The sequence below is a fragment of the Balaenoptera physalus genome (genome assembly GCF_965194825.1).
Source record: "Balaenoptera physalus genome assembly, chromosome: 9".
NCBI classification, from domain to species: domain Eukaryota; kingdom Metazoa; phylum Chordata; class Mammalia; order Artiodactyla; family Balaenopteridae; genus Balaenoptera; species Balaenoptera physalus.
Genome location: NC_138888.1, coordinates 101,562,892 through 101,586,417, shown reverse-complemented (window position 1 = coordinate 101,586,417; position 23,526 = coordinate 101,562,892). Strand labels below are relative to the sequence as shown.

The 23,526-nt window shown below is 37.8% G+C and overlaps 1 protein-coding gene across 1 annotated transcript in view; it reads left to right on the top strand.

Moving 5' to 3' along the window:
• Positions 1–23,526, top strand: part of LOC309666628 (uncharacterized protein) — a 119,888-nt gene that overhangs the window by 12,237 nt on the left and 84,125 nt on the right. The window lies entirely within an intron of this gene.

Genomic DNA, 23,526 nt, shown 5'->3' with positions numbered 1-23,526 from the left:
TGCACAGTCAATGCAAAGAGTTAATTTAGTCTGAATTTTGGACAATGGTTCTAAAACTTTAGAATATGTAACAAATTTTTAAACCTGAAAACTCCAGGCCTGTACCCCTAGAGATTTAGCTTCCGTAAGTAGACTGGGCCCCAGAAATACAAATTTTGACAAAACATCCAGGGATTCGAATGCAAGTGCTACAGAGACATCGTCACTCATCTCTGGGATGAATGGTGGAAGATGAAGTCAAAAGTCAGGATGAGGGGACCCGAAAAAAGCAAAACACTAGTTTGAAAAGATACACGTACCCCAATGTTCATTGCAGCACTATTTACAATAGCCAAGACATGGACACAACCTAAGTGTCTATTGACAGCTAAATGGATAAAGAAGATGTGGTATATTATTTAAGTATATTAAGGGAAGGGAATATTACTCAGCCATAAAAAAGAATGAAATTTTGCCATTTGCAGCAACACGGATGGACCTGTAGAGTATTTTGCTAAGTGAAATAAGTCAGACAGAGAAAGACAAATACTGTATGATATCACTCATATGTGGATTCCAAAAAATACAACAAACCAGTGAATATAGCAAAAATGGAGCAGACTTACAGATATAGAGAACAAACTAGTGGTTACCAGTGGGAATGGGGGGAAGGGGTCAAATAGGGGTAAGGGAGCAAGAGGTACAAACCATTAGGTGTAAAATAAGCTACAAGGATATACTGTACATGGGAAATATAGCTAATATTTTGTAATAACTGTAAATGGAAAGTAACCTTTAAAACTTGTATAAAAAGTTTAAAAGAATTTTTTTAAACGGTAGGATTAGGGGGGCTGTCAAGATGTCAGATGACTTTATGTTGAATTTGTAAACTATGAGGAGACATTCAGAGTTATAAGTAGGAAAGTGACATGATTATCCCTATGCTTTTTTTAAATTTATTTTTTTATGTTTTTTATTTTTTGGTTTGGTGTGTCAGATGAAGGCACCAGAGGTAACTATAATAGGTGAAGAAGAGTACATTTGTTCAGCTTCCTTATCTTTTTTTTTTAAAGGTTATTTCTTTAATTAATTAATTTATTTATTTATTTTTGGTTGGGTTGGGTCTTCGTTGCCATGCGCAGGCTTTCTCTAGTTGCGGTGAGCGGGGGCTACTCTTTGTTGTGGTGCACAGGCTCCTTATCGTGGTGGCTTCTCTCGTTGCACAGCACAGGCTCTAGGCACGCGGGCTTCAGTAGTTGTAGCATGTGGGCTCAGTAGTTGTGGTGCACGGGCTTAGTTGCTCTGCGGCATGTGGGATCTTCCCAGACCAGGGCTCGACCCGTGTTCCCTGCATTGGCAGGCGGGTTCACTGCACCACTAGGGAAGCCCCTTATCTTTAATATTGTGATTTTTTAAAATTAATTTTTATTGGAGTATAGTTGCTTTACAATGTTGTGTTAGTTTCTGCTGTACATCAAAGTGAATCAGCTATACTTACACATATATCCCCTTTTTTTTGGATTTCCTTCCCATTTAGGTCACCACAGAGCACTGAGTAGAGTTCCCTGTGCTATACAGTAGGTTCTCATTAGTTATCTATTTTATACATAGAATCAATAGTGTATATATGTCCATCCCAATCTCCCAATTCATTCTAACCCCCGTTTCCTGCCTTGGTGTCCATACATTTGTTCTCTACGTCTATGTCTCTATTTCTGCTTTGCAAATAGGTTCATCTGTACCATTTTTCTAGATTCCACATATATGTGTTAATATATGATATTTGTTTTTCTCTTTCTGACTTACTTTATTCTGTATGACAGTCTCTAGGTCCATCTGTGTCTCTGCAAATGACCCAGTTTCATTCCTTTTTATGGCTGGGTAATATTCCATTGTATATATGTACCACATCTTCTTTATCCATTCATCTGTCGATGGACACTTAGGTTGCTTCCATGTCCTGGCTATTGTAAATAGTGCTGCAATGAACATTGGGGTGCATGTGTCTTTTTGAATTATGGTTTTCTCTGGGTATATGCCCAGTAGTTGGATTGCTGGGTCATATGGTAGTTCTATTTTTAGTTTTTTAAAGAACTTCCATACTGTTCTCCATAGTGGCTGCACCAATTTACGTCCCCACCAACAGTGCAGGAGCGTTCCCTTTTCTCCACACCCTCTCCAGCGCTTTTTGTTTATAGATATTTTGATGATGGCCATTCTGACTAGTATGAGGTGATACCTCATTGTAGTTTTGATTTGCATATCCCTACGCTTTAAGAATCCATGTTGCAACAATATATAGCATGCCTTCTAGGTGGGAATCCAGCGGAAAACTATTGCAATAGTCTAAGCAAAATGAGCATGAACTACAGAGTAGCTTTAGGATAAACATGAGGAGGCAGATATATATATATATATATACAAAATTATTAAAGTAAAATGTATTATTGTAGGCAACATAGTCTACAACAAAGAAGTTAAAAAAAAGACCTGAGCTTTCATGATTAATGCATGGGAATATAGTATTAGTGATGGCACTTCTAACATTTTTTTCATTGTAAAAGCAAAATTTTTTTTTTCTGAGAAATAAAAGTATGGGAGTAAAGAATAATTTTTGGAAATGTTAAGTTGGATATTCTGTAAAGCTACTCAGGCATTCACACTGTAAATTTGGAGATTAGGAGAGGTCAGGGCTAGAAAAGGGAGGTGAGATTCATTCTCACAGAGGAGATGGTAGGAAACAGGAGATTAGACAAGACCATCAAAGCAGAGGGTTGGCCAGTAGGAATAATGAGACCAAAGGATAGTTCCTGGGGGCAGGCCCACCTTTTAGGAGATTGGAAAGCAAGAGTAACAAAAGTTTCAGAAAGCCCCACGCACCAAAGATTCTGTATTCCAGATTCACTTCTCAAGATGAATGTCCACACATCAAAGCAAGAGGAGCAACTGGGTCACAAACCATCTACACAAATAGAGAAGGTGCCGTCAAGGTTCATTCTTATCAGAACCTGTAAAAAGAGAAAGCAGATATCCCCAGGTGGTCCTGTTTTCAGAGGAGGAATTTCATGATGTTGGAAAAACTGTTATCCATTACATCGCATCTAACAAGGAGAAAACAGGGTGCCATGAAATGCAGGTCAAGGCAAGATAAAAACCTCAATTCCATCTGATTCTCCCCCATCAAAGCCTACTTGACAGAACTAACTGTGATGAAGATGTGAAAATTGTGAAAAAATGGGAAAATATGGCATTATTTGATGATTATATATACTTTTAAACTCATTGCATTAACTCCATCTTAGGCCTTCTGACCTAAGTTATATTTCCATAAAAAATTTAAAAATTAATATCCTTAATATCTGAGGACACTTTATAGTCAGAAAAAATGTTTCAACTTCATAGCCAATGTGTAGCATCTTTCCAAACAAGTTACGCTGTAAATATTTACACTATTACCCAGTTGACATGTCATTATCTTTTCTATGGGCCTATCAAGAAAGGTTTAAATCAAATACTTCGGCTCAGTTCAAGGTACACTGTACATTTGGTTCTTTATTTACCACCAGTCTAGAAACCCTATTTTTTTTTTAAAGGAAATGATATTCTCTTGGTATATCTTATCTAAGTGACTCATTAATTCATTTAGTATTTACTACACAACTTTCCCAAAGTTCATAATTCCTCTATTTAATGAACCAAATGAACTTTTTTTCCCCAGGCAGCAAGGTCTACCTCTATTTTTTTTTTCAAGATTTACTTTAAACATCTTTCTTATTACAACTTTTTTTTTTTTTTTTGGATTTTTAGGTTCACAGCAAAATTGAGGGGAAAGTACAGAGATTTCCCATAAACTTCCTGTCCCCATGTGTATAGCATCCCCCATTATCAACATCTCCCAGCAGATGTTACAATTTCACAGTTTTACAATGAGGAACCTATACTGATACATCATTATCACTCAAAGTCCATAGTTTACATTAGAGTTCACTTTTTTAAAAAATTCATTCATTCATTCATTCATTCATTCATTTTATTTATGGCTGTGTTGGGTCTTTGTTTCTGTGCGAGGGCTTTCTCTAGTTGTGGCAAGCAGGGGCCACTCTTCATCGCGGTGCGCGGGCCTCTCACTATCGCGGCCTCTCGTGTTGCGGAGTACAGGCTCCAGACGCTCAGGGTCAGTAGTTATGGCTCACGGGCCCAGTTGCTCCGCAGCATATGGGATCTTCCCAGACCAGGGCTCGAACCCGTGTCCCCTGCATTGGCAGGCAGACTCTCAACCACTGCACCACCAGGGAAGCCCAAGAGTTCACTTTTGATGTTGTACATCTTATAGATTTGGACAAAGCTATAATGACATGTACCCATTATTATGGTACCATACAGAGAATTTTCACTGCCCTAAAAATCCTCTGTGCTCTACCTATTCATCCTTCCCCCAACCCCCAAATCCTGATATTTTTACTGTCTCTATACTTTTGCCTTTTCCAAAATGTCAGATAGTTGGAATCATACAGTATGTAGCCTTTTCAGATTGGTTTCTTTCACTTAGTCATATATATTTAAGGTTCTTCCATGTCTTTTCATGGCTTGAGAGCTCATTTCCTTCTATCTGGATACTATTCCATTGTCTAGATGGACCATAGTTTATCCATTCACCTTCCGAAGGACATCTTGTTTTGACAATTATGAATAAAGTTTTGACAATTATGAATAAAGCAGGTTTTTGGGTGGACAAAATTTTCAGCTCCTTTGGGTAAATTCCAAAGGGGCACAATTCCTGGATTGCACATTGTAAGAGTATATTTAGTTTCGTAAGACTCTGCCAAACTGTCTTTCAAAGTGGCTGCACCATTTTGCATTCTTACCAGCAATGAATGAGAGTTCCTGTTGCCCCACATCCTTGTCAACACTTGGTGTTGTCAGTATTCTGAATTTTAGTCATTCTAATAGGTGTGTAGTGGTATCCATGGTTGTTTTAATTTGCATTTCCCTGGTGACGTATGATGTGAAGCATATTTCCATATGCTCACTTGTCTTCTGTATATCTTTTGTGGTGAGGTGTCTGTTGAGGACTTTGACCATTTTTTAATTAGGCTGTTTGTCTTCTTATTGTCAAACTTTAAGAGTTGTGTATTTTGAATTACAGTTCTTTATGAGATGTGTCTTTTACAAATATTTTCTCCCAACATGTGGCTTGTCTTTTCATTCTCTTGATGCCTCTATTTTAAAATCTACTTTAAAAAATTTTAAGTGATTTATCTATTTTTCTTTTCTGGAAATTGAGGCTGTACTTACTCACCTCTGTTCTTCTGCAGCACTCCCGTTTCCTGTGATCTCTAAAACACGATGACAAAATCTCCAAGCTTTATCTCTCAGGTAGTTTTTCAAACCTTGTCTTGTTTTGTTTTCTTCAGTCATCTTGATGCCACACAATTTTAAAAATCAGTATCAATCTACCTCCTGAAGAGTCCATTTTTACAGCTGAGGCAGGGAATTTTGTCATTTGGGGCTTTGAAAATAGCCTTGCTTTCTGTATCAGGAATCTGATTGCACTGCCATAACTCCTGTGCTGTTCTGAGACTGTGTTATCAGTTACCTGTGGTAATATTAAATCTTTATATTCCCCGCTCAGCTTCTGTACAGGTCTGGATTACCAGGCTGGGTTCCCACCTTCATATCTTGTATATTAACCCTTAGTTATTTTAGTTCTCTTGTTTTCTTAACTAATACAGCCTCTTGAGACATCAGCTTGAACACAGCTAATTACTGTAAGCCCTCCTTCCCTAGGGAATGTCAAGGGGTGCAGATTCTGCTTACTTCTGAATTGGACAACTAACCAGATTCCCCTGCTACTTTACCCTGCCTCTGAAATTAAATCTTCTGTGTCAACGCTGGCTGGAGCCTTGCCGGGGCCAACTTTGAGCACTTATTCCTCTCCCTGGGGCTAATCTTGGTGGTCAGCTTGGCTTCCTCCAGTGTTCAGATCTTGAATACTCAAATTCAGCTTCCTACTCACTCCTTCTTCCTAACTGCTCTGTCCCACCCTGCATTTTCAGGGACTGAAACCTGCCTTCTACCTTAACCCACCTAATAAATGATTTACTTCACTTATCTGGACCTAGATATTTGAACACAGGTAAAGGTTACATGTGTTCTTACTTCCTCTCCTATGTTTGATTTAATTATCATTTCATGGTATCAGTTAACTTTCCAATATAGGGAAACATAATGCAAAATTCATGTTAAAGATCTTGTGAAAGGAGTTAGTGCTTTATCAGGTACCCATCCCACTGTGAATTTCCTTGAAGGATATACATGTCCAGGGAACAAAGTCAGGCCAATGCGTAAATTTGCTCCATAAATAAGGAGCAGAATTATCCTTGGCTATCTGCTTTGACCTTGTCATTCTCTTTATGTAAAAACTTTATGGTGCTGTTAGAAATAACTGTCCCTTCCATAGCCCTTTAATTCTTTACGCCCTTCATTCTGCTCCAGAAGACTGGCCCCTTAATTCCCCAAAGCCTTGTCTTCGGTGGGTATTTCATCTCAATAACCTAGTAAATAATTTGATGTTCTGAGTTCCTGAGGCTCCATCAATTAATATAAGCTAGGTTTTCACTGCTCTCAATTCCAGCCAGGCCCTCCTATTCCCATGATGGATCGTGGTCTGCAACCATGTCTCCTCATTCACTCTGTCCTTCAGCAAATGAAACTAACTCGGCTTGATGGAAGCAGAAAATGGTCTTGTTAAACAGATACAGGGTAACTCACCCAACTTCTTCATGGCTATACAACAAGGAAAGATGACTAATCACAGCACAGAAATAGTCTGGTGAAAACACCACTGCTTCCTTCATTGTGCACTTAGCTGGGAGAGAGACTATCTCATATTTTCAGCTTTTACAGTGGGAGGAGTTCAGCCTTGTGTGGTGGGAATTCCCCAAACATGGAAAAGGAATTCACGTGTTGGACGGCCAAAGAGAATAAAAATGTCCACAACATTATCTTCAGCTTATACTGTGGCAGACAAAAGAAACTGTAATAGGTCTACAGTCTTTAAGAGTATACGTTAGTATGTATATTAATTTTGAATTATTTATATCTTATAATTAATGGAAAACTCCATTTGTTGTATAAATTTATAACAGAACAAAATGAGAAAATGTGGTCTCTAACTAGCTTTAAAACGACAGAGGAATGGATCAAAAATATCGTAGAGATGATGTGGCAATTTGATCAATCTTTTCATCATTGTTAGGTCACCCTAAATTCTGGAACCACTGAACATTCCAATTGTTACAAGAGGAATATAAATCAAGGAAGGATTAAATTTCACTTGATAGATTTGAATTTTTCCATTAACGTTAATGTTTTGGGACTATTTTTTATGTTTGATTGAACTTATTTTCATGACAAATATAAATATAATAGGGAAAATGTTTGATCAAATACTACAGCTCTATTCTAGATAAGTTCATTTGTATCTTTGATACAAATTCCGCATATAAGTGATATCATATGATATTTGGCTTTCTCTGTCTGACTTACTTCACTTAGTTATGATAATCTCTAGGTCCATCCATGTTGCCGCAAATGGCATTATTTCATTCTTTTTAATGTCTGAGCAATATTCCATTGTATATATGCACCACATCTTCTTTATCCATTCCTCTGTTTATGGACATTTAGGTCACTTCCATGTCTTGGTTATTGTAAAGAATGTTGCTGTGAACATTGGGGTGCATGTATACTTTTGAACCAAGTTTTTCTCCAGATATATGCCCAAGAGTGGGATTGCTGAATCATATGGTAGCTCTATTTTTAGTTTTTTTAAGGGACCTCCATACTGTTCTCCATAGTGACTGTATCAATTTACATTCCTACCAACAGTGTAGGAGGGTTTCCTTTTCTCCACATCCGCTCCAGCATTTATTGTTTGTAGATTTTTTGAGGATGGCCATTCTGACTGGTGTGAGGTGATATATCATTGTAGTTTTGATTTGCATTTCTCTAATAACTAGCAATGTTGAACATATTTTCACCTGCCTCTTAGCCATCTGTATTACAGGTGAAGGGAAAAAAATAGAGCCAATGGGAAACTGATACTACAACTATGGGGCTGTTGTATTTCTCAAGAGATGTGAGAGGCGTGTCACCTCCTGCCAAGCCAGCACTCTACCCGTTCTGTCAGCCCTGCCCTGCCGCTCAGGTTGGCCACTGTGTCGCATACAACTCTAACTATTACTTCCTTCCCGATTTCACCTCTTCCTCTTTCCACTGTCTGGTCGCTTTCTGATAGCAAGTCAACACTAAATGACAAGATTCCATATAACTGAAGACTTGACTGGTGATATTGTTATAAAATTCACACATTTATCATGGAACCTGCTTAGTTTCAAGATACCATTGGCAATTAATTGACATTTTTATTAATAGAATCTTGCTATCCCCAGGGAAATTTTGGATTAGAGAAAAGCTCCTTACAGCAATAACCAGGGATGTGATCCAACTTACAAATACAAAGCAAGAGGAAGAAGTTCCTAAAATATAATACTTGTTTTAGGATTCTTTCTGGTCAGATGACATAAGCTTACTCGTCAAGATCCCAAGAGAATCAATCTTAGATAACTGATCAAAGCCCACGCCTTTGTGCATTTGGTTCTAACGATTGATCTTTATTGTCTTATTGCCAGCTGCTGCAGTCCTTCCAGAAAGATGAGAATTTTTTCCCAAATTTCTTAGAGAAGACTTAAAAAGTTTTGTATTTCTACTGATTCTGAGAAATACACTCTTTCGGAGAACTTATTACATGGGTGGACTCTAGTATAGATCCAAGTATCATTTTTGAATTTTCTATCTATATGAATAAAAATTTTAAATAATAATTTTTAAAAAGGTAGTTATGTGTTCAAAGATAGTTCCTGAATTGCAGGAAAGCATAAGAATAGAGCAATTCTATTTTGGAGAGAAGAATATTTACAAATTAAATTATATTTTCAAAAATTGGACAATTCTTTGCAAAAGTAAGATATATGTTCATGATTGTAAATTGGTTACAAATACTTTTAGTCCTTGACATTTCAAATATTTGCTTTGAGTAACAAAAACTAACTTGAAAATTAAAATGTAACTATATCTGCAAATTTCATTCAGAGGTCCAAAACATTCTGATTTTATTTTGACAAACTTGACCACTCCACAGTTTGTCCCTCTCTAGAACTAGAGTTTTGTCCTATTTGGAAAGCCAGAGATTTGACCATTTTCCTCTTACCTGTCCCCCTGAATTTACTTCCTGATCATCGTTATGTATAATTTTTTTTACCCGAAACTGACTCAGTAATACTTGCTTTGGGTTAGAACCCTAAGCAATATTTGGGAGAAGATGGGAAATATGATTTCCACGGAAACTAAAAATATGATACTATCTTGAAGGGTTGGCCTTAAATAAAGGTGATTATTTAAGAAAAACTGACCGAAGTGTTGAATCCTCTTTAGCGCACTGCGTGCTTGGATCAGGAGGTGGGGAACCAATTCATGGGGACGGTAGAAGCTACTACACTGAGGGGGATTCATTTTGCCTCTCATCAGGATCAGTTTTACCTGGTTGTTTCAGCTTCTGAGAAGCTTCAAAGCTGCATAACTTGAACACTGGGACCTCACTTCTCCCAACATCCACTGAACCCCAGCACCAGGTCGTTAAATATTTTCCTGGAGTAACAAACACATTTTTAACTCCAATAACAAAAAAATGCCATCCAGAAGTTTCATTAATTGTATATAGAATAACTGAAGAATAGAAAATATAAAGGTTAAAGTGGTCTCTCACATAAAGCATATTGTTCTGTCAGAGAAACAATCCTTCCTCTTTGATGAGTGATTTATTAAATATTGTTTTTTTAATTAATTAATTAATTTATTTCTAAATTTATTTTATTTTTGGCTGCATTGGGTCTTTGTTGCTGTGCACGGGCTTTCTCTAATTGCAGCGAGCGGGGGCTACTCTTCATTGTGTTGCGCGGGATTCTCATTGCCGTGGCTTCTCTTGTTGAGGAGCATGGGCTCTAGGCACATGGGCTTCAGTAGTTGTGGTGCACTGGCTCAGTAGTTGTGGCTCGTGGGCTCTAGAGTGCAGGTTCAGTAGTTGTGGGGCACGGGCTTAGTTGCTCTGCGGCATGTGGGATCTTCCTGGACCAGAGATCAAACCCATGTCCCCTGCATTGGCAGGCAGATTCTTAATCACTGGTGCCACCAGGGAAGCTCCTAAATATTGTTTTAAGATACCACAATGCTATATAAATCCAAATTATTATGGTTTTGAAGCACTGATTGTCATATTTTTTCCTATAGTAATCTTTCTTTTTGAAAGATTTTTGTCAGACTATAGATGATTAACCTCATTGTAGCTAATGGATATTTTTAAAGCTTACATAGAAATATAACATGAATGCCATGGTGAGTTGCCAATACAAAGGGCATTTTTTATAAATGGAATTCATCTTAGTTAAATCGACCTGTATTCTGATTCTTTAAAAAAAATTCCTTCTTTTAAAAGGATTTCTTCTTTTAAAAATCCTTCTTTTAAAATGACATTTTTAAAATGTCATTCCATTTCTTTAAATTATTTCCAACTAGTTACATATGCACAATAAACCCAAATGAGGGAGGCGCAAGAGGGAGGGGATATGGGGATATATGTATACGTATAGCTGATTCACTTTGTTATACAGCAGAAACTAACACAACATTGTAAAGCAATTATACTCCAATAAAGATGTTAAATAAATACAATAAATATATTTCACTTTCACATTTTTCAATAAAAATAATTGTTTCCTCAAAAATAAAACCAACTGAGGAGTGTTTAAGTTGATCTTAAAGGGTAATATATATTATTAGCCAAAATGAAAAATGTAATCTCTAAGCCAAGGAAAAATGAAGACAGCAAGAGCATTCTCTGTTTTAAAATATTTTCAGAGAACCATAACTTAACTTTTCATTCAAGATTAAAATATACTTTTGAAACCAAAACTGCTGAGTTAAGTGAAATCTTGTTCTTTTTATAAAATATTGATTTTATTAAAAATTTGACTGCTTCTAAAATATGCTTGAGTTCATTATACACTAGATTACACTCACTGTAAATTTATGCAGCTGATCCATAAGCTGTGGAGGGAAAAAAGTTCATATTGGAAGCACTGACATTGTCTAAAATATACATAAATCTTTGATATTATGATCTGTTGGTAGATTTACCTATGGATCATTTATTTTTTCCTTAGAAACTCTAGTATGTCAACAAACAGCTGTTGCAAAGCATGCTTATTTTTCTGAGCTGATAGGGAATCAATGGATATAATTTAGAATTTTAATAATTAAAAAATTCAAGACACGAAAATGTTTCTCTGTCCCCACCCCCCAGAAAATTTATTAAAACATGCTTTAGGGAATCAGAAGACTCAGTTGCAGTTCTAGTAGCCAAAACTAGATGGCGCTCTACAATTATCAGTGCTTCAAGTCAATTTCCAGAGGTTTACTGTCATTGGAATCAAGGGTTTTAATTAAGGATGTATTTTATGACTTAATTAAGGATGAGTTTCAGGTTTGACCATCTCCTATTCTTCCTCTATAGACTTTTTAAACTTTGTTTTTAATTTTTTATTGAAGTGTAGTTGATTTACGATGTGGTGTTAGTTTCAGGTGCACAGCAAAGTGATTCAGTTACACATACATATACATCAAATTTTTTTCAGATTATTTTCCCTTATAGGTTATTACAAAATATTGAGTATATTTCCCTCTATAGACTTTTTTTAGGGAGTATGAGACATGCCTTCCCTCTGTTTATTGCCTTAGTGATTCTGTGCCCCACTTCTTAGTCCTTACTAACACCTGTAAAATCATCAGACATATTGATAAAGAAATTAAGTCCTACAGTAATATTTAAGGGAAAAATTTGCGTTGCACGGCTAGCCAAACTCTTGGCTAGAATTAATGTTCTTGCCTTTGCAGTATCAAGACTAGCCACCTCCCTAACCAGAAGAGAAAGTATGGGCAGGAAGACTGAATTCATTTATGGGAAGGAGTTAGAAAAGCCAGGGTGAGACCTGGTTGCTGTTGTTTCTTCCATCATCACAGTAGTGTTTTTTTTTTTTTTAATAAATTTATTTATTTATTTATTTATTTATTTATTTATTTTTGGCTGCGTTGGGTCTTCATTATTGTGCGCGGGCTTCTCATTGCAGTGGCTTCTCTTGTTGCGGAGCATGGGCTCTAGGCACACGGGCTTCAGTAGTTGTGGCACGTGGTCTCAGTAGTTGTGGCTCGTGGGCTCTAGAGCGCAGGCTCAGTAGTTGTGGAGCACGGGCTTAGTTGCTCTGTGGCATGTGGGATCTTCCCGGACCAGGGCTCGAACCCGTGTCCCCTGCATTGGCAGGCGGATTCTTAACCACTGCGCCACCAGGGAACTCCCCATCACAGTAGTTTTGACTCCCGTCCTGAATAACCTCAGTGTCCCCTGTCCTCCACCCTGAGGATCTGCTGTAGAAGCGGCAGAAGGAAGAGGAAGAGAGAAGGACTATGAAAAGCTCACAGAGAAGTGTATTCTGTGTGCCAGGCAATGAGCTAAGCTCTTGACATGTGTTTCCGTACCTATTTTTTGAAGCAATCAGAGGAAGTGTGAATGAATGATCTCTCCTTTACGTATGAGGAATCTGGCGCTCGGGTGAACAACTCCCCAAGGTCAATAAATGGCAGATCAAGGATTATCAATGGGGTTTTCTACAACTGTAATTAAGGCATCCAAGAAAACTGGTAATTGTCTCTTTTCTAGACTCTGTCTACAGTGAGTGTGCCACACTTCCAGGTCAATACCGTGCAATGTACAATCCTATCTATTATCTCATTTAATATAATAGCCAACTCTGTTGCACTATGAATAGAAAGTGAAATTTCCAAGTTCAGATCGCCAGTCAGTGGCAATGCCAGATAAGAATATAAGTCCTCTGATAATTAATTTCTGTTTTAAGATAAAACTTAAGTACATGAAAATGCTCAAGTCATATATTTTTGCTGTTTGCTTTATTTCATATAATTTCCATAAACTATCTTGTTTCACAGTTTTGCTAGTCAATGAGCAATCAATAACGTTTTTATGACCATAAAGTAATTCCCGAAGAATACAAATAGGACTCTTCATTAAATTGTTTTTCTTTGTTTTAATTGAAGTATAGTTGATTCATAATGTTGTGTTAGTTTCCACTTCAGGTGTACAGAAGAGTGATTCAGTTACACACACACACACATATATATATTCTTTTTAAGATTCTTTTCCTTTTTAGTTTATTACAAAATATTGAGTATAGTTCCTTGTGCTCTACAGTAGGTCCTTGCTGGTCTTCAATTAAATTTTAACAATTGCCTACAATTATGTTTAATTATGCCAAATACACTATAAAGAATATAAATAGAAGACATGATTTCTTCCCTTATGTTCTTAATAAATTACTGGGTAAAACATATATAAAGATTTATTCATTACACATTTATTTACTGACAGCTACATCCAAAATAAGTACTGCAGGCGGTCAGAGCCCCTGACCAAGAGGACTGCGGGACAGGACCCACCAGGTAGCCCCACACCCAGTCATGGATGCATTTGTCTGGACACAATTCTGGGGAAATCACTTACCATGTGGAAGAAATGTCATTGGCCTTGGGATGAGACTTTCATTTCCTGCCTGGTTTAGAGGAAACCCATATCTGTATAGGGACCCTTAAAATGGCCCCTTCACCAGATGGCAAGCTGTGTTCCTTCCCTCCTCAATCTTTCACCCACTTCTGCCTGGCTTGTCACGATTGCCTTGTATTTGGAGACTTGAAGAAAGTGTTTATCGTCAAAGTGTAAACCTTTATTGTTTATATTGCATAGCTGAAAAAGTCTTTAATTTCTCCACTGATTTCTGATTACTATTCACTTTCTGATTCATGATAATTCAGAAGCTTAGCAGCTAACCTCAATACGACCTCAGTCATGCTCAGTGAGACTTTTTCTGTTGGCTAATTATCAGGATGACCTTACTCCCAACCAACTTCCCTTTTCTAATTCTCAAATTTGACCCACTAAAATTAATTTTACAGTTGACATTTTGTAGTATTTCATTAGCTTTTCTCAACATTTGATTACACAAATTGTTTGATTACACATTTGTCTTGTAAGTGGGAATGGCGCTCACACGGAAATGAAAAGCTATGGTCATCGTGTAAGAGGTGAAATTTTTACTATTTTCATTTCCTATGGTAGGTGCGGCTTTGATAGCCTGATGGATTGGGATCAATTTTACATTCGTGTATTACCAGCCCCGTCTGGACTGCATTCCCGAAGTGAGAGTCTGCAAACAGGCTGTCTAGTTTGGTCAGCATCACGTGTGGACATTTGATTTCTGACACCAAAACTCCTCAACTGTCCTGGTCAGTTTTTAGTCTTACGGATTACTAAGAGCTGTGACACATTTTATCCCCTTAAATCTTCACAACACCTCTGTGAGATTTTACTTTAGTTTGTAACCTCCAAACTACCCACGAGGAAATCAAGGATCAGATGAATAAAGGGACTTTTCCCAGGGTACACAGCCAGTGGGTCCCATGAAACTGGGATTCACAATTAGGCCTGACTCTAAATCGAGTACAAATAGCTCATGTGTGTTTAGCACCTATTGCGTGCCAGGTGGGACTCTAAGCACTTTACATGTAAATATTAACTAATTTTAACCTCACAACAACCCTTTGAGGGAGGTACTATTTTTGTCCCCATTTCACAGATGAATAAACTGAGGCACAGAGAGGGTAAGTGACTTCTCAAATTCCCACAGCTACTAAGGGACAGAACCTGGCTGCAAACTCGGGCTGAACTCTGCTGACTCTCTTTGTAGAGCACAACGGGTTTGATGACCTCTTTGGCATCTCACAGAGGTTTTAGGATTTAATAGGATAAAATATATCATGGCTCTTTGTAAGGAATCAAAGCTATCTTCTCCTCAGGAGAGCTGAGAAATTCAGGGTCAGAAAGGAAGTGTGCATATATTGTATTGGTGAGGCGTGTCCCAGCCAGGTAAAAGTGTGAGTATAAGGCTATGTATTCAACAGAGAATATGTGCCCTCAGTAGCTTTCCCTGCATTTACCACCTTCCTATTTGGAATTTCCTCTAGGTGGTTAAGAAATCAAGATCAGAAAGTTAAGGGCAGGAAACATAAATAATCGTAGGTCATAGGTCCATTCCATATCATTTTTATTCTACTCTACTCCTGTCTTTGTTTTTAAATTATCACCTTCTCATCAAGATTGGCTTTACAAGTTGCCTACTTGGAAATTCAAGAGGCTTATAGTGAAACTTAAAGAAAAAACTTTTTTTCCACTCAATTCCGTAAATTTTAAAGTTTCACCAAGAGATTCATTTTTCTCTTTATGTTAGATGTTTTTCGCATCATCTCCAAAAACACTCGTGTGTCGCTGCAACTTTTGACAATACTTTTGCATCAAGTTTTTTAGGATATTTAGTTCTGATCGACTCCATTACGAATTATTAGGTGGGTCTCACAGTGGAAAACTCATTTATTTTTGCCCTGGGTAAACAGCTTCTGTCCATTTATAACTCAAAGCTGTCTGGGGAATTGGGTGATTACCTGGTGAATCTGATCAATATAAACAAAGTAGATAATAAAGGATAAAATAACTTCAAAAAATTAAACTGTTATTGCTCAGTCTATCCAGATCCTTGTCTTTATTCAGCACTGAGTTTCTCTGTGGATGGAGCTTCAAGGCTCTTAATAAACAGTCTCAGAGAAAGTGTCCCTTTTTCTCACTGTATTCTTGGAATACCTATGCTGTGCTTTGTCTGTACATAAGCCGAGGACACAGAGGTTGCTTGGCTATTGTGTTTAGGAACTCCCAGCTGAGCCCACCAAGTCTCACCAGGCTGGTGAAACCCTTCAGTCCAAATTCACAGCTGACTGCATTTTCTTCCATTTCCTGACGCTATTTGCTCTGAAATACTTAGAATTTGGACTCAAAACTTTTTCGACAAGACACTGTATCTTGACAATAGGCATTAATAAGATGTCGTTGTTACTGAGACACTGACCACAGATCATGCTTATACAGTGTATTTGCACTATAGAAAGTATCCTCCAAATGCTGTAGAAGGTTGGGCAAAGCAGATATAAGGAGTAAAAAGAAAAGACCCTTAGAAATCTCAGAACTATTAAAAGTATAAATCATAAGTAGATTTTCTTCCTAATCCCAGCAGTATACCCTAAAGGATAAAGATTTACAGTCCTTGTAATTTTATCTAGGGTACTGTAACTGCTATTTCTATTCTTAGCTAAATAAATGTGTTACCGTTTTTTCACTCTCACGAAACTATTTGCTTCAGTATCTTCTAGCTGGTAAATTCCACTTGTGTTTTAAGATTTAAAAGGCAAGAGAGATTTTAAAAGTTGCTTGCTTTTGCTGACTTTTAGAGGTTTTTTCCATCATGGTCGTTTAATATTTCGTTTATTTATCCTCTTCATGGATTTATTTTGCATTAACATTTTCTCATCCCCAGCACAAATCTCAAGTTCTCTTTGGCACTCTAAGGAACTTAGCCGAGAACTTAAAAAGAACATACATGATTAAAAGTATGTTCACATTTGAAAAATTGCCCTGTCTCCTAGGGAAGATGATAGGCAAATATACGTGACATAACTACCAGATTGGTATGGTGTCTCCTCCCTGGGACAAAAGGTGGGTTCTCAAATGGTTCTCAGATCAGCAAGTTCTGCTTACTCCAGTTACTTAGGGTTGCATAAACTTTTGCAGTGAAGGGGAAAGGATTCCTCTCCCTGAGTACCCCTAGAGGCTCCTTACAAGTTAGAGCAAAACCTTAGCTCCTAGTGGTTTTCAAATGCCAGTGTGTACCAGGATCACCCAGAGAGCTTGCTAAACCACCTAGTACTGGACCCACACCCCAGAGCTTCTGATTCATAAGTCTGAGGTGAGGCAAGAGAATTTACATCTCTAACAAGGCCCAGGTGATTTTATAGCTGCTGCTTTGGGGACCACGTGTCAAGAATCACTGCTTTCATACATGCAAAAAGGGCTATTTATTTACTTGTTTGCTCTTGATCAAAAAATATATATATATATCCGAAAAATATATATTTAAATTCTTGATTTTTTGCTTTTCTTGACGAGAAATCAAGATGCTAAAAGCGATAGAAAAACAATTAATGATGATATCTCATTGTGGTCTTGATTCACACTTCCCCAGTGATTAGTGATAGTGACCATCTTTTCATGTGCTTGTGGGCCATTTGGACCTGTGGATCTTTTTCTTTGGAAAAATGTCTATACAGTTCCTCTGTCCATTTTAAATGTTTGTTTGCTTGTTTGTTTTTGCTATTGAGTTGTATGAGTTTTTTATATATTTTGAACATTAACCACTTGTTGGATATACACTTTGTAAATATTTTCTCCCATTCTGTACACTGTCTTTTCATTTTATGGATTATTTCTTTTGCTGTAGCTTTTCAGTTTGATGTAGTCCTATTTATAGATTTTTTGCTTTTGTTGCTTGTGCTTTTGGTGTCATATCCAAAAAAATCATTGCCGAGACCAATGTCAAGCAGCTGCTTCTTTATATTTTCGTCTAGAAGTTTTACAGTATCAGGGCTTACGTTTAAGCCTTTAATCCATTTCAAGTTAATTTTTCTGAGTGGTGTAAGAAAGGGGTCCAATTTCATTTTTCTGCATATGGTTATCCAGTTTTTCCAACGCCATTTGTTAGAGAGAATATCCTTTCCCCATTGAGTGTCCTTGGCTCTCTTGTCAAGTTTTAGTTCACCATATATGTAGGAGTTTATTTCTGGGCCTTTTATTCTGTTCCATTGGTCTACGTGTCTGTTTTTCTGCCAGTATCATACTGTTTTAATTACTAGAGATTTGTACTTTGAAATCAGCAAGTGTGGTGCCTCTGACTTTATTCATCTTTCTCAGAATTGCTTTGGCTATTCAAAGTCTTTTGTGGTTCCATATAAATTTTAGGATTTTTTTTTCTATTTCTGTGAAAAATATAATTTCAATTTTGATAGGGTTTGCATTGAATCTAGAGATGGCTTTGGGTAGACCAAATTTTAACAATATTACTTTTTCCAATTCATGAACACAGGATATCTTTACATTTGTTCATGTCTTCTTCAATTTCTTTCACTAAAGTCCTCTAGTTTTCATTGTACAAATCTTTCATTTCCTTTGTTAAACTTGTCCTTAAGTATTTTATTATTTTTGAAGCTGTTGTGAATGAGATTTTTAAAAATTTCTTCTCAGATATTTCATTGTTAGTGTATAGAAGCACAACTTATTTCTATATGTTGATTTTTATATCCTGCAACGTTACAGAATTCATTGGTTAATCCCAGTGGGTTTTTTCACTTGCATATGACCTTCATTATTCCTTCTCTCTTTCATATCATTGTGATGGTCATTGTCTTTCCTTTCATACAGCCTACGGTTGTGGAATGATTGCTATATGCCATGCACATGTATCTTATAGGTGAAGAAACTGAGACACAGAGGGATTAAGTAACACGCCCAATTCGTACAGCTAATAAGTGGCAGATGTGAGATGTGAACCCAAGTGTCTAACTCTGGAGTTTGTCCTTAAACAATGTGCTATATTAACTTTCAATTTGCAAATGGCCACACAATTATTTAATGGCCTTTGAAATAGTTAGTGACACACATTTAGCTGTTGAAATAGCCAATTTTGAAAAATATTTTTGAGATTAATGGTTAGATCAGATTATACATGTTGAAAAAAAGTTGTAGTTGCAGTCAGTTGCCAAAAGATGAAAACATGACATTTCTTGCAAGGCCCAATCTCTAACAACTTTCCAGACTCATCTGCACTACAACCCACACTCCAGTTGACGTCAGTCTGCTCATGAGCCCTGAAATGACATTCAGCCTTTGCTTATGCTGTATTTTAAGCCAGTTTTAAATATTTCTCTTCTGCTCCCCAAAGGGAGAATTAATTGTTTCTTTTCTCAAGACTCACAATGTGTTAGTTAACACTCGATCTTTCTCTTCTGAACCAGAAAGCCCTTATCATGTTTGTCTACTCCTCTAGAATCTAAGCTCCCTGAGGGCAAAGTCAGACCTCACTCACAGCCGTGCCCCTCCCACTCCTGGCTGTGCCTGGCTCAGAACTGAGTCAATGCAAGCTGAAGTGTATACCACTGAATGATCCTAGATAAGAAATACCTTGCCTGTAGTCACTCAGCTATTTTGGTTTGGGGCTGAGACTTCAAAACCAGGCCCTCTGAATTCCCATGAGAGCTAAGATCTTTCCACAAGGTCATTTTGGTGATACTGTGCTTGAAAACTCTCTATTACATTGCCACCTATTTTTACTAGGATGAATTCTTCCTTGTTTCTTCTGTGTGTTTGTTCTATTTCCATAATGTAAGCAGGCTGCCACATCCAATCTGTCGTTCTCTCTCTTTCTCTCTCTCTCTTGCATAAGCCAGGCTCTGAATTACTTATATTTCAACCTGCTATTCACAGAACTACCTCCTCTCCAATCTCAGTTTTCTAAATATGTCCAAAGCATTCTTATCCTTCCACATCCTTGACTTTGAGGTCATGTACTTTGAACTTCTCCATATACCCTGAAAGCTCCTAGTCTTAGTCTTCTAGCTCACTTTTTTTCTCAATTAGTCAGTAGTTCCATTAACAGGACGTCCTAGTACGTTTTTTCCATTCTAATTAAGAACCTGTGTTTAGGGCTTCCCTAGTGGAGCAGTGGTTGAGAATCTGCCTGCCAATGCAGGGGACACGGGTTCGAGCCCTGATCTGGGAAGATCCCACATGCCGCAGAGCAACTGGGCCCGTAAGCCACAACTACTGAGCTTGCGCGTCTGGAGCCTGTGCTCCGCAACAAGAGAGGCCGCGATAGTGAGAGGACCGCGCACCGCGATGAAGAGTGGCCCCCGCTTGCCGCAACTAGAGAAAGCCCTCGCACAGAAACGAAGACCCAACACAGCCAAAAATAAATAAATAAATAAATAAATAAATAAATAATTTTTAAAAAAGAACCTGTGTTTAGAGGCATTTCAAAATCATTGGCTACTAATTAATCCAAAACATTTTCACATCCTCTGATTGCTTTGATACATGAAAAGAAATGTAGAAAAAATTGGACTAAGGCAAGTATTTCCAATAGAAATATCTACCTAGATTTCTAGGGTTGGACCTGAGAAACATTTTTATCATATCCTTTCTCACAGAGTCAATTTTTTTCTGTAGTGTCTTTCTCTCTTTACTATATGTGTCTTTTTATGCCTTTCAATCTTAAAAGAAAACTGCCAACGCTGTCTTAATTCTCTTGCTTGAATTTCTTCTCAGATTGTTTTTTCTTGATTTCCTCACTCTTATTTTTAATCATTTTCTATATTTTCATCTGTGAGTAGCAGATGTGGGTAGGCTCAGTTATGCTAAAGCAAGAATTAGGTACCAAAATATAATTACTCACCCTATGTTGGTATACTTGATTTAGGAAAGTAGATAATGATTATTTACAAGGCTCATGAGTCAATATTTATCTGGATTAAAATTTTTAAATTTTATATTACTGATAAAGATATAGATTCAGCATGCAGGACCCTTGTATAGTTGGAATCAGTGGAAAAGGGAAAATGGAAAAAGATTAAAACATTAAAAAATAAGTAAAGATCACATTCTTTAACAACTTACTCAATAAACAGGTGTTGAGTCCATATTATTTGCAATCACTAAGGAGGATATAAAAACCTGAATGAAATCTGCCTTTCCAGAGCTCACAATGATATTAAATTTATTTATTACTGGCATCACATAGATGTGGAAAAAAGATATAGAGGATATTGATAGATTTTAAACAGGACAGAAAAGATATTAAGTTCAGGGAGTTTTATCTTCTTATAGCTATAAGACATTAGAATAGGGTATACATTTAGGAATGTTTGTCCCAAAGGTGTCTAGACAGTAGCCCTCTCAGAGGTTCATAGAACTTTTAGGTCAGGAAAAGCTCAGATATTATCTAGTCCAACTCTATCACTTTACCATTTAGGAAACTGAGACCCAGAGAGCTGAAATGCTTTATCCAATGTTGGTGACATGTAAATGACAGAGGGAAGAGTGTAAACCTGGACTCTACATTTTTGTTCCCCTTTCTATTTCTATTTCTATTTCTAACCTTTGTTACCTATTCATTCCTTTTACAAATATTAAAATAGACATTGGAATACAAAATATTGGGAATGCAAAGTAAATAAACTATTTTTTGTTCTCAAATTGGTTCTTGTGCAACAAACTAAAAAGGATGGGATAGAGGCGAGGGTGGAGGTGGCCAACTGGGAAAGAGGCAGGAGAAACCTGCTCAGAAGTGGTTGGTGAGACTGGACATGTTGCCTCTGGGTTGACAGTTCCAGACATTTACAGGACACTTCTGTCCTTAGTCTGTGCCATGCATGTCTGCCCAGTCAGTTCAACTTGAAAATTAATATTGAATTGTGAAATTAAAACAAATCTGGAGAGGGAGATGATGGTGGAATAGAAGGACTTGAGCTCACCTCTTCTAATGAAAACACTAAAATCACAGCTAACTGCTGAACAACCAAAAAAGACTGGAAGCTGCTAAAAAAGATATTCTACATACATACTAAGATGCCACAGTGAAATGGTAAGAGGGGCACATTCGTGATACAATAAAATTGCATGCCCTCTGGGTGGGTGACCCACAATCTGGAAACTAATTATATCACAGAGTTTCTCCCACAGGAGTGAGAGTTCCGAGCCCCACGTCAGGCTCCCCAACCTGGGGGTCTGGCATCGGGATGAGGAGTCCCTAGAGTATTTGGTTTTGAAAGCCAGTGGAACTTGAGTGCAGGAGCTCAACGGGACTGGAGGAAACAGAGACTCCACTCTTGGAGGGCGCACACAAGATTTCACACATACTGTGACCAGGGAAAAGCAGTGACTCCATAGGACACTGGGACAGACCTACCTGCAGATAGTGGAGGGTCTCCTGCGGAAGCAGGGGTTAACTGTGGCTCACTGTGTGGGCAAGGACACAGGTGATGGAGGACCCAGGGAATATTCATTGATGTGAGCTCTCCTGGAGGTCACCACTTTGGCATCAAGACCTGGCCCCACCCAGCACCCTGCAGCCTCCAGTGCTGGGATGCCTCAGCCCAAACAACGAACAGGGTGAGAACACAGCCCCATTCATCAGCAAACAGGCTGCCTAACGTCATCCTGAGTGCATAGCTGCCTCTAAACACACCCCTTAACATGGCCCTGCCCACCAGAGGGACAAGACCCACCCCACCCACCAGTGGGCAGGCACCAGTTCCTCCCACCAGGAAGCCTGCACAGCCCCTGGGCCAACCTCAGTCACCAGGGGCCAGACACCAGAAGCAAGAGAAACTAAAAACCTACAGACTGAGAAATGACAACCACAAACACAGAAATTTAGACAAAATGAGATGACAGAGAAATATATTCCAGATGAAGGAACAAGAAACAATCCTAAAGGAACAACTAAGTGAAGTGGACGTAGGCAATCTGCATGAAAGAGAATTCAGAGTAATGGTAGTAAAGGTGATCCAAGATCTTGAAAAAAGAATGGAGGCACAGACTGAGAAGATACAAGAATTGTTTAATAAAGAGCTAGAAGATTTAAAGAATAAACAAACAGAGATGAACAATACCATAACTGAAATGAAAAATACACTAGAAGGAATCAATAGCAGAGTAAATGAGGTGGAAGAATGAATAAGTGAGCTGGAAGACAGACTGATAGAAATCACTGCTGCAGAACATAATAAAGAAAAACGACTGAAAAAAAATGAGGACCGTCTTAGAGACTTTGGGGACAACACTAAAACACAAACATTTGCATTATAGTGGTCCCAAAAAGAGAAGAGAGAGAGAAAGAGACTGAGAAAATATTTGAGGAGATTATAGCTGAAAACTTCCCTAACATGGGAAAGGAAACAGTTACCCAAGTGCAGGAAGCAAAGAGAGTCCCATACAGGATAAACCCAAGGAGGAACATGCAAAGACACATAGTAATCAAACTGACAAAAATTAAAGACAGAGAGAAAATATCAAAAGCAACAAAGGAAAAGCAATAAATAACATACAAGGGAATCCCCATAAGGTTATCAGCTGATTTTTCAGCAGAAATTCTGCAGGCTAGAAAGGAATGACACAATATACTTAAACTCATGAAAGGGAAAAACCTACAACCAAGAATACTGTACCAAGCAAGGTTCTTGTTCAAATTCAATGGAGAAATCAAAAGATTTAGAGAAAAGCAAAAGCTAAGAGAATTCAACACCACCAAACCAGCTTTACAATGAATGCTAAAGGAACTTCTCTAGGCAGAAAAGAAAAGACCACAACTAGAAACAAGAAACTTACAAATGGGAGAGCTCACCAGTAAAGGCACATACAGTAAAGGTAGGAAA